Below are 11,948 nucleotides of genomic sequence, written 5' to 3'. Positions count from 1 at the left end.
AACCCAGAGCGAAACAAAACACWCCAAATCAAAACAATTCAGTGCACAAGTTTTAAAAAATATGCCCAGGATTCACAGAACTCTGTTAAGAAAAGCAATTTAAACATGGCCATATATTTTGAACAGTCTTTGAAAAAAAATACAAAACAAAAATATAACACCTACAGACTCCAGATCTGGCAGGGCAACTATACCACAAGGAAGAATGTGACCTGAACACCTAGATCCAGATTTCATTGCAAAGAGGGGAGCTGCTTTAGTACTTCTCTGTCTAATAGCTCTGACCTCGATGCCCAGCTCACTCCTGCTGCCATCTGTTCTCTACTGAGAATAGGGAAAAAAAAAACTTGTACAAACCAGCTGGATGGAGCAAAGCAGCAAGTAACAATAATTAAAAGACACTTAGGTTGTAAGAGTCTGCTGTTCCGAGAGGTAAAGCTGCTTTGTTTTTGTATCTCCTTGACCATCCTTACTCTATGACAACCACTGCAGTGGGCATAAACAGGGTGCCTTAGCACATCCCAAATGTCTAGGCTTATTGCAGGGGCAGAGAATTCCCAGCACGCTGCCCTCAAATTTGCTAGGAAAAACTTGATCAAACAAGGTTATTACAGGCTGGTCTCCACTGTCTATGAAGTTAAAGCCCTATTGACATCAATGAAAAGAGGATCAAATATTTTGTATTCTCTACAGAGTAAAGAACTCCCAACAAAGACCTCGGTGGTGCTGTAGCTAAGCAGCAGGGAAATTTGCATTTTGTCAAAGATGCCCGAAGGTTCAGGATTCTGCCTTTATCATGTTTAATTTAGCACTTGCAAAAGAAAAGCAGATAAAGCTATACACTATCTCTGCAAAAATAAATAACTCCTTCAGCAACAGGAGTTGAGTCTCACTTTATAACATTTCCTCGGAAACTGAGATGCTTATCAACAGTAGCAGAGATAATCAGCTCCAGGAACTATAATGACCATGCGGTGGTGGGAACCCTTGTGTGTTGTGCAGTTTCCCTCAGGCCTGTAGCACTAACCTTTTCTCAACTTTGGACCCTGGAGCGAGGAAAATTACTGTTTGGTAGCTATTCCATTATTCTCACAAATGCCATTACAGGGTCTGCACAGTCTCTGATGTCCACAGTCTTTGCCTGCAGGGCAAATGTCACATGGGGGGAGCTTAAAGGATTTCCAGCGAGCAGTCATTCTGARCTGAAAGGTCCCTATATTGTAATCTGCTGAAATATAGCCTTAGTAAATCAAAGATGCAATTTGGGGGAAATTTTGTGCCCCATTTTTTTATTATGATCATAATTTATCTTCGGCTATAAAAGCACCTTAGAGATTTTCCTCAATATTACAGCACAATAAAATTACTGACTTTCATTTTTACTGGAAAAAATGGAGTGTGTGAGACACTGTACAGTTCCAAATACTGTGTGTTTAAGAMAAGACAGACAAAGACAGTACTATTGGTGCTGTCATTTGGTACAATTGGTACATTTCTATGTATCCTTCAGAGAACTCAAGCACGCACTGGTTATGGAAATCTAGGACAGAGCCAGGAATGATTTGAAGTCCCCTGAATTCCAAAACAATATGTCAAATGAGAGACCAGCTTCTGCTATCAGTGTTTTCGTGAAAAACGTGATGGTAATTCAGGTGGAAACCAGGCAGAGAAAATGCAAGTGAGCAATGTTTTATTTAATCAATCTGACAATACAATCTGTTATCTGTCCATTATTAAATTAGTACTTTTTATATATATATTCTTAGCATCTGTTTTGAGTTATTTATGTCTTTTTAATTCATGTAATGCCAAACAGCTTCTGTTCAAAACACAAAGGGCTAAATTGAACTGTTAGGCTGAATACTGCCTGGTATCCCTGCATCAATTTTCCCTGTGTCTCTTGCCTATTGGTTTCCAGGTGATAGTGACAGGTTGCTCTTCTCTCCCATGTGGCATTACACCTCTTCTGTGATTAAGCGGAAAATAGGCTTATGCAAAATAAAAATCATAAATTGTGGAAGGAAAATACCCCAAAACAATAACTTAAGGGCAAAATATCAATAGTTCAACACTTCTCCCTTTTTGCCATTTTTCTCTAATGAAAGACTAATGATTTTTTCTGTTATATTAATATCTGAGTCTTCTCAGCCCATTACAGTGTAAGTTTCTTTTCAAAGCATACTTTCAATATGCTGTTTAAGCCATGCAACACGTCACCTGGCTAGGACTCAGTCACAGTTTTTTAAATTCTGAGAACAGTCAACATCCTCAGTCCTTCACCTAGTACAGTCTGTTCTTGGCCATGGGGTTTCATTCCACAGCATCCTGCAGCTGTAACCCCACAGTGCAGGGAATCACATCTCCTGCTGCTTCCAGTTCAAATAAAGACAAAATCCAGCAGACAGCTGCATGGAGAAAAAAAAAATGTATTTTAAAGAACTTGGAGATCTCATATTTAGCATCTCTTTCTTTCTGTGATTATACAGTATTTAGCAAATGTAATTTTTCTGACTCTTGTTGCATGCTCTGTAGGTGCCGGCAGACATGGGGATCCTAGCACCCACAGAATGGGTTTGAATATCAAAGTGAGGTGTTTGCATCCTACCTTTTCGCATTCCCCACCTTTATCCCAACCTACTCCCTGCTGGGTATGGAATTTTTATCTTATTACAGACACAGAGATACTGCCCATGGAGACTGAGAAAATCTTTCAAGTGCTGTTTATAGACTGGATGGTGCTTCCCCAGAGGAAATACAGCAAAGGGCCAGGCTATGAATTCCCTTAGTTAGTTTACAGTGTGTGTGGCCTGTGTAGATCTTTTACAGACTTCTTAAAGGGATCAAACTTTTGTAGATGAAAATCCCCCATTTGCCCTTATCTCTGCAATTTCTGCCTGCTGTTACAGACTTTTACAATGAGAGTTTACAACACTAACCCAGTGAGGGCATTGCCTGTCCAAATGACACCTTTGAGAGCAGGAGTGGTGGAAGAGACATGTGCACAACCACAGCTGGGACCAGAGCTGCTCAACCACTGGGACTTTATTTTCAGGATATATTACATGATTTTAAGTGTCCAAATTCACTATTTCCACTCCAAATCTTTCACTGTGAAAACATTGTTAACAGAAATTAGTAACAAGATAGGTTGGAAAATTGGCCTTCTTTGGTCATCTTCCTTCTACAGGTAATTTTATCCTTACTTGTCACGTACTGTCCATTTTCCTGAAAAAGAAAAAGAAAAAGGATACTATAAATCATAGCTTTCTTTCCTGGACAACCCAATTTCTACGAAAGAACAGAGTGGAAAAGATGCAGTGATTTTAATGGAAAATGAGTCATATTTTTCACAGTATCCCAGTTATTCACTGAACCTTTTCATTCACCATTCACTTCCAATGAGCTGCAGGCTATCATTCAATTCCATCTGTATACCTAATAAAATGTGAATATCAAATAATTTAAAGAAATCTGGCAGTATTTTATCATATGCTTTGTTAGTTGTTTTATCATGATTTCTGCACATACTTCATTTTTATACTCACTGATCTACTGGACATTCACTTGGTATTTATTACTAGTTTTCATTAAATTTTGTCAAGAAAATTAGGAGCATGGACATTAACTGCTATTTTTCAGTGATTATCATCTGAACACATCTGTTAGATCTGTTAGATCTGTTAGATCTATAATCTTCAAGTCAGCCTGAATTTACACTCAAGACGAATCCGAACTGAGTTGCGCATATCTGTCAACTCATAGATATTTCTTAAGATCTCTTTTAGTTGTGTTTGCATCTAAAACAGGGAACACCCACTGAATTATCTATCTCTTATGCTTTCTGTGTCAAATGGGAGCAAGCAAGTTGCAAAATAACAGCAGGCAAAGAAGAAATAATGTAATTGCATAAAGTTTCCTTATTCTTCTAGAGTTCAATATATCTTTTAAAGTAATTTCTTATCTACTCATTTTAAAATAATAAATATTTGATGTCATTTTCCCTGTGGAAATAATCATTTTCAATTCTGTTTTTTCCACACAGGAACATCTATCTCAGGTTGCACTCAGGTTTCATGCTGGAGGATGGTCAAATAGGATGTTGTTCAATAGACTGCTTTGATTTGATGGCTGTGATCCTCCCTTCCATCTCCTCTCTTGGAGAAAGTGCTATGCACTGTCCTTCTCCTGCCTCCTAACAAGGAGAAGGTGACACAAGGTTTCTTCCCCCTTCCCATGGAGGTTTTGGCACCCATGCAGAGATCTGCTTAGGATAGTTGGAGTCTGGTGAGCCAGTTAGAGATTTGGGGAGGAAAGCAGGGAGTATATACTGGCTTTGGAGGCCTACAGAGGATGTGGATGTGCAAAAGACTACACAAATCCAACTTTTCCTTTTTTTTTTCCATCCACAGAACTTACTTCCACAAATACTGTCCCCAAATACCGGGAGTTGTGAAGTCCTTTCTTTCTGCCTCCCTTTCAGCCATTTCATGTGAATGCATCTATATTTCTGCAAAACATTTAGAAGACCAACCTTGAGGTAATGCTTAAAGACAACCCAGAAGAAGATCTTATTGTGCCTGGTACAGAGCAGAAGACATAATCCTCAAGAGATGTTTCTATTTATATTACATTCCCTGTAACTTGGGGCATAGTTTATACTTCATGGCTTATAGCAGCAGTCCTCTCTTTTCCACAGGAAGAACAGAAAATGTTATCAGTAACTTCTCCTCAGAGACAACTAAAGCCATATCCCTCAGGTCTGGATTATCTGGAGTTGTGTCATTAAGTGAATACAAACAACTAAAACCAACAGATCTGTTTATTATTATGGTTTCCACTAGTTATTACAGTAGAAAATGAGAAAAGTTTCAAAAATATCATTGGAAATCCAAGAAAGCTATGAACTGGGCAGGGAGGAAAGACCAAAGTTATGTTATCCCCAAACTTGCCATTAAAGGAATTCAGGTGCAAACTCAAATCTAGGTAGCCCCTAGGAAATAGCTGGCCTTTCTTTCATTGCTGTTCCCATGCTTGACACCCCGAAGTTGGCCAAAATTTTTCACGGGCAGCATGCTTGCAATCATAAGGTCTTTGTTCTGGTCTCTGGACACTGTCTGCTGAGCTGCTACAACCTATTGGCTGTTGATACTATTCTTCCCAACAAACGTGAGCATACTTTCTAAACAGGGGAAATAAGGATGTGTAGCCCCTCAAATAAGAAGACTGAAGTGATAAACTTGAAATAAAAGTTAGAGGAAACAATACCGAGTAAGAATAAGTGTGAGAAAGAAAAGAAAAAAAAAGGTAGGTCTCCACTGCCAGCAGAAGAGAGACATAGAGTTATTAGAAAAGATACTTGCTATCATATCGTGGTTAATTTAGAACATTTTTTTAATTGATAACATAAATCCAGACACAACAGAAGTGATTTTTTTGTTGTCGTTGTTCATCTCTTCCTTAGAAGGGACATTTCTTAAACCAATAAATTGTAGGGCCAGAAGCAGTCAGCTTTACTTCAGGTTCAAGCAGCCAGCCCTCAATTTTCAGCAAAGCTTGAATGCATAAATAGGGAACTCTATAAGCTCTTGGAAGAATGTCTATCATGGTTGCTTGCAGTAAAAAGTTAAAGGTTGTTTTATCCGGAAGGTTTCTAATTCGCTCAAGATTTCTTTATGGAAAAGATCTGTGTATGTATGAAAGGCGGATGAGTGGGTTCTAGTTATTTAGTGCTTTTTAAGCAAAACTAGAGAATTTTTTAATGGATAAATCATATAAAGATATGAGCTCACTTCCTTTAAAGCCCAAACTAGAAGTGAACAAGATCTTCTACACCCAGGATATATGCCTACCAATCATTAGAAAGTCATATCAGCTGATGGTAAGATTAGCAAAACTTAATGACTGTAAAACTAGTTCTTCCTTCCCTCAGTCTGTTCTTAGATGAAGCTGTATAGAGGAACTGAGGATTAATTCACAAATACTGAAGTTTTTCCTGGGAAAATTTCATCTGGAATTAATTACTTCATTTATCCACACACCCACAACTCTCCTCCTAATTACTATTTTCCAAACATCATCTTTTCATTCACATTCAATTAATTAAACAAGCACATGGAGAGTTCAGTTAGTAATCACATGCCCCTYGTAAATTGTACTGCATTTTCAGGCACAAACTGTACAAGCTTCCCCTTGGTGAGAAAGTGATGTGCACATGCCAACGGATGGTCGGCGTCTGAATCTGGATTGGGATATAACACCATCAAAAGCAAGGGGAGAGCCTGGGAACACCATCAGGATCCAAATTATTGCCATATGCCAGAGAAGCCCTCCCTGGAGCAGTGGGGAAAGGCCTGAGCTCTGCTCACAGGGCTTGGAGCATGTTCAAATCTATCGGAGGCTGTTCCAGGGAAAGGAAGAGCAAACAGATACCTTCGGTACAGAGGAAGAAGCCCTTCCTGCAAGTGTGGTGTGATGCCCAAGCAGGTGGCAGCAGCCCCTCAAGGCTATGACAAAATCCTTTTTTTTTCAGAATCAGGGAAGCAGTCATCAGTCAGATATATTGCCAAAGCTAGTCAGCAGTGCTGTAAAACCTTTTATTTCTCAGTGTCTTCAGGTTTCGCACTGCACTAGTGGATTGCAAGCAAACAAGCAATATGTCTTCTAAAGGAAGTCAGAAGAAATGTCTCAGAGTTTACTGATTTGCACAAGATCCTGATCAAACATCACAATACAAGGCAATTTGCATAAGAAGCTATACTTGTTTAGAAAATGTCTCCCTCCTCCATTCATTTTGATGAATCAAGAGTAATTCTGTCAAAGCTAGAAACATTAATCTGGATTTGAAGCATTGTATTTGTGAGGAGAATTTTGCTCACAGCGTATTTTAATGATAATGAGTATACTTTGATGATGTGTATACTTTTTAATGCAAATGCGTTTGCTCACTCATTCTCCCTCTCATATGATGTTTATTTACATATTATTATTTAAATCAAACAGTCTTTTGACATCAAAGTTATGAAGCTGAGCTCCCTCAAAATAGAAAAAGGCAGTAATAAGCTACCACTTTAATCTGCTTCCTTATGCTTTACATTATGATACAGTCTTTAAGAACAGGATTGTATATAATTTTGACACTGGAATCTTATCCCATTCAGTCATCTGCTGGATACTTGAACGGGCTCAGTAATCCACCAGGCCTTTATGTACTGTTTATCTTGTTCTCATTAGTTCAGTTAGTGGCTGAAGGGGAACAGAAGGCCAAAAGCAGAAAAACAGTCTTTTAGAGGAAAAACGCTTTGAAAAGACAAAGTCCCCCTTTTTTTTTTTTTTTTTTTTTTGGTAAACTGGTAGCCAGATGTACAGTCAGCTACTTAATCCATCTTTTGAACAAGTTCAGATTCTGTCCCCAAATAGCCTTCATTCTGTGGGCTTTCTTGGCTTTCTCAGTTCTCGTTTTCTTTTTATTGTTTTATATGCTTCCCTAAAGGCCAGCCAAACAGAAACTATCACAAGGTAACCAGTTAAAAAGCACTGAACCAGGCTGCCAGGCTATTAGGACTGGGAGTCGTTCAAGGGCTTTTGGAGTATGCCCAGGAAACTTTAAAAACAGCCTGCAGGATCCTTGCTGAAGCCCRCATGGCTGCCTTTTGACTTCTCTTGTTTTTCTAAAATGCATCGGTCACCATCATAAGGAAGTGGAACTTTTAAAATGCCTTTATTACGATCTGAAAGGTCATTCAGGCATGTAAGGACAAATTTCTGTATTCCAAGTTGTGCTTTAGATTTCAGTGTCTTTTTGAAGAGCAAAACCTACTACATGGGAACAAGAGTGTCTSAGTCCTTATGGCATCATCATTCAGATGCCAATTCAGCATGGAGATCTTGGTATAAAAGTAGCAGCCGAACTAACGCAGCTCATCCCAGAAWAGTTTGTAGGAGATGCTTGTTCTGAATCATTTTCCTTTTGGGAAGTATCACGTGACAGCAAAAATTTGCCCTGTAGCACTTTGGCTGAATATTGACATATTCATTATCAGGAATATATAAAATAAAATAGGACAAATATTTTAAGGAAGGAATGCAACATGAGGTCTTGTTGTCCAGCAGTCATGCATTTAAATGGACACCTGACAGTAATTGCCACTGAGAACTTCATGGTCTTCCAATTCTCTGTTGATTTAAAAGACAGCAAGATAGCATAAGACTTGTAAAAGACTATGAAGACAGCAATAAAAACAAGGTAAAAAATCAATTCTTACAATGGATTTTTATTAAATGTCAAAGTTGTTTTGATTTGTTTGTCTTCTGTTCCATTTAAGACTTTCATGAATATTACTAGCTTCTTTAGTGGACAATGGTAAAATTGAATTTAAAGTGGTCTATCAACTCATATTCTTAATTATTCGTACCTTGCTTTAAGTTGTAGGATGAAGGGATTCACTGCAAGTATTCATATAAATATTCTGAAATGTTTCAAGTCATCCAGCTTATAAACGTCAAGGAATAATTTTTGACAACACATCTGTGCTATGATTCTAGCTGTAGATACAGCTATTTTAGCTGTAACTACTATTACCTTCCCAGGGTCAGATTTTGCAGTGAAGTTTTAAGTATGATACCAGCAAGTCAGGGTGTTTTTTCATTCATACTCACTGAAGCTTTCTACCAAAGTATAAGACAAATCAGACTGTTATATTAGATATTTCAGAGAGAGAAATACAAGTAGGGACTAATTAAGCTATTGAAGTGTATGGCAAGACATCACATCTGACCATTGCTGTGGTCTCCTCTGGCTTTATAAAATCATTTATTGTTTCATTATGGTTGTATTTAGTTATTTCCCTGAACAGAAAAAGAGAWCCAATGGTGGAGCCAAGGCAAACATACTGTAAAAGACTGTTCACAACAGGAGAAAGYTGAGACCAGAGTCTTGCTCCAGGTCATCCAAGTGAACTTCAAGTCTAAGCCTTGAGTTGGAGTTTCCATCATTGCTTTATTCACTGAGCTGCACCATTTACTCTCTCCTTCTTATAAAATAATAATGGACCGGGACCTTCAGGACCCCAAATGATTCTCCAGAATATACAATGGTGATGGTAGCATTAGGTGGGGTTATCACAGCCATTGCAAAATGGCTACAGGAGGAAATGAGTAGGGAGGAGGTGACCTCAGACCCACTATATCCTGAAATAAACTCATATGCCATAGAGACTGGCACCACTAGTTTTAAGATGTACATTAAGCATGAGATTAGGGAAGAAAGAGGAGAACAGATTGTCGGATTWGAAATCTCCATCCTGTCATCCAGCCCAGAATGGTGCTTCCTTGGCTGCTATCAGGTCAAAACAGACAAACATGACCCACAGTGAGCATTACTCCAAATATTGAACACATCACTTTCGACTGGTGAGTGGGATCAGTGGGTGTGGAAGTTTTGAATGAAGCAACTAGAAATCACCTTGGGCATGGAATGGGATCTACAGAAGCTGATACAGAAGACAGTTATAATTTCAGCTTTTATCTGTTCTTCAATACCTGAGGTTTAATTCACATACCTGAAATTTAATTCACATACATATTTCACAATGGCATGGGTCCTTCTGCCTATACAGTTATCCTAATGTGACTAGTCTACTGATTTGTAGAGGAGCAAGCTATACCAGTCTATCATGCATCTCTACAGCCAAGTAGACTATGGCATTCTTTTGTACTGGGAACCTTGTTGTAGTAGACCAAACCTCATCTTCCTATACATTTATACCTGCTTTACATCATGCTTTACATTTCTGCTGGAAAAGAAACCCTCAGGCCCAAGCCTGCATGTGAAAGTTTGTCATCTGTGCCATTAGGGAACGTTATCAAAACATCCCAAATTTCAAGCCAGATTACCCTGGCAGAATAGTTCTTTTGTCCCAAAGGACCTAAACTGTCCTGACAACAAGAGTTTTGCCAGCATTACYGAATCCATACGAGGGGTTCATGCTGGTACAGCCACATGGGTGGCCACAAGGACCAGGAGGCAGCTTACAAACACCAAGCCTGCCAGCAAGTCGGGCCTCTATTTGCACACCCTGCTGCTTAGTGCCAGGCGAGCACATGCTGAGGTGCTCACGGAGCCTACTGAGAAGTCAAGGACTCAGCAGTGATGAAATGCAGCATGAAAACAGACTGTGGGAGCAGCTCAGATTCCCAGGGAGTGCTCTGCCACCAACATGGAGCTCCAGCCCTAGATGTGTGAACAGGCTGTTGTCCTGCAGCATTTCTAGGTGATCTCAGCTGCTCTGGGGAAGTGACAGCTTTGGCCGCTGGTGTGAAACATATTTTTTGCCTCCTTAAATAGAAGTGTTGCTTCCTTTTCCTTCAGCGTAAATAAACAAAAACAATCTCTGAGGCATCCTTTTTTTCAGTAAGATATTCCTCCTCCTTCTGTGTTCACAGGCTACTAKAGACAAGGAAGTATCTGTCACAGAGCAAGGTCTTATTGTCACAGAAAATCACTGCTGACAGTTTATGCTTTTTCTTTAGAGTGTTATTTTTGCCTGTGATTTAATTAAGGGGCAATTCAGATGAAATATGTAACACATGCTTTTAGCTGAATCAGAAATTTGTCCCGTATGGAAAATGGCCACATGGAAAGGCACTTTCATCCCTATAGATCTTTCCTTTTGGACAGAGAGGCTCTGCTACTCCTGCAACATCACTCCCATACCATACTTGGACTCTTCAAGCCTCTACTCCTGTCTTGTGTAGAAGAAGGATTAGACCTGAAGTGAGAGTAGCCAGCTAAGACACTGCTCCCACTTTGGAGAATTCCTGGAGAAAGAAATACCTGATGGTGAGTTGCAATCCCTTGCAACTCCTCTACAGCCATCTCTTCACTGGTCCTCAAGGCTGTGATGACCAACAGCTAAACTGTGATGTGATAATAGAGGTTTTCTGCTAAAATATGAGGAACCTGAGGAGATGTAGGGTCATGAGCTRTACAGCCTTTATACATTTTCTCCACGGAAGGAAGACAACATAAGGTACTCTAACTATTTTTATAATGCTGGACAGTTTATAGAAATATCAGATTTAAAGCAGCCCACGCTGTAACATATAAAAGTCTTTCATATGTCCAGCCTCTGAACCACAGCTCCCAGTTAGGCTCACAGCAGACTGCTGAGATTCTTGGCAGTTGCCACAGAACTTATACTGATGTTCTACTGTCGTAAAACTTACTGGGTTTTTTTTTTTTTTTTTCCCAATTGCAGCCGTCATGGCATTCAATTTCCTGTATGCAAAAATAGGAAAAATGAATCAACTAAATATATATTTATAGCTTAGTGTTTGCCACAAACCTAGCTCACTTTTCATTTTCTCAATATTCAGGTAACTGCATTTCTACCAGTTTATTCATTGTTTAGGGATCTTGTGTGATTCTTGAGATCGTGGAAGGATGGATAATGAACCATCCTGTTACTGTTAACTGATATCTGAATTTTGGAAGGAATATGGCTGGTGTCTAGATGGGGTTTGCAGGCACCATAAACCCCAACAGTGTACTTCCTTTTCTGAAGGGGAAGTTAGGTGGCATATAACTCACTGTCTGTGCAAGAATATGTTCTACTGTTTGAACTCTGTGATTAGAAAATAAAGTGACATACTATTTTAGCTTGAATCTCAGTGTTAAGTAGCCAATCTAAATCAAATTTTGTTCTGTCAATTTAATAAATGCATCATTGATTAACAATCTGCATTTTGGCTTGACTTTTCTTTTTTTCAAGAATACTCACAGGAGGTCAACTTGATTCAACATGTGAAAAAAGCTAAGAACACACTGTCTAAATGTTCAGTCCAGCTGCAAAATCCACTGCCTTTGGTTTGTTTTCTTTATGGATTTCCCTTTATCTGCACTTGTTTTTGGTCAGGACTAGGTCATGCAATTACAAGCAGCACTTACTACT

This window comes from Nothoprocta perdicaria, unplaced genomic scaffold (genome assembly GCF_003342845.1).
Source record: "Nothoprocta perdicaria isolate Ctin4 unplaced genomic scaffold, notPer1 scaffold_65, whole genome shotgun sequence".
Lineage (NCBI taxonomy): Eukaryota > Metazoa > Chordata > Aves > Tinamiformes > Tinamidae > Nothoprocta > Nothoprocta perdicaria.
The sequence above is the reverse complement of the archived record's forward strand: the minus strand, read 5'-3'. Positions refer to the sequence as shown.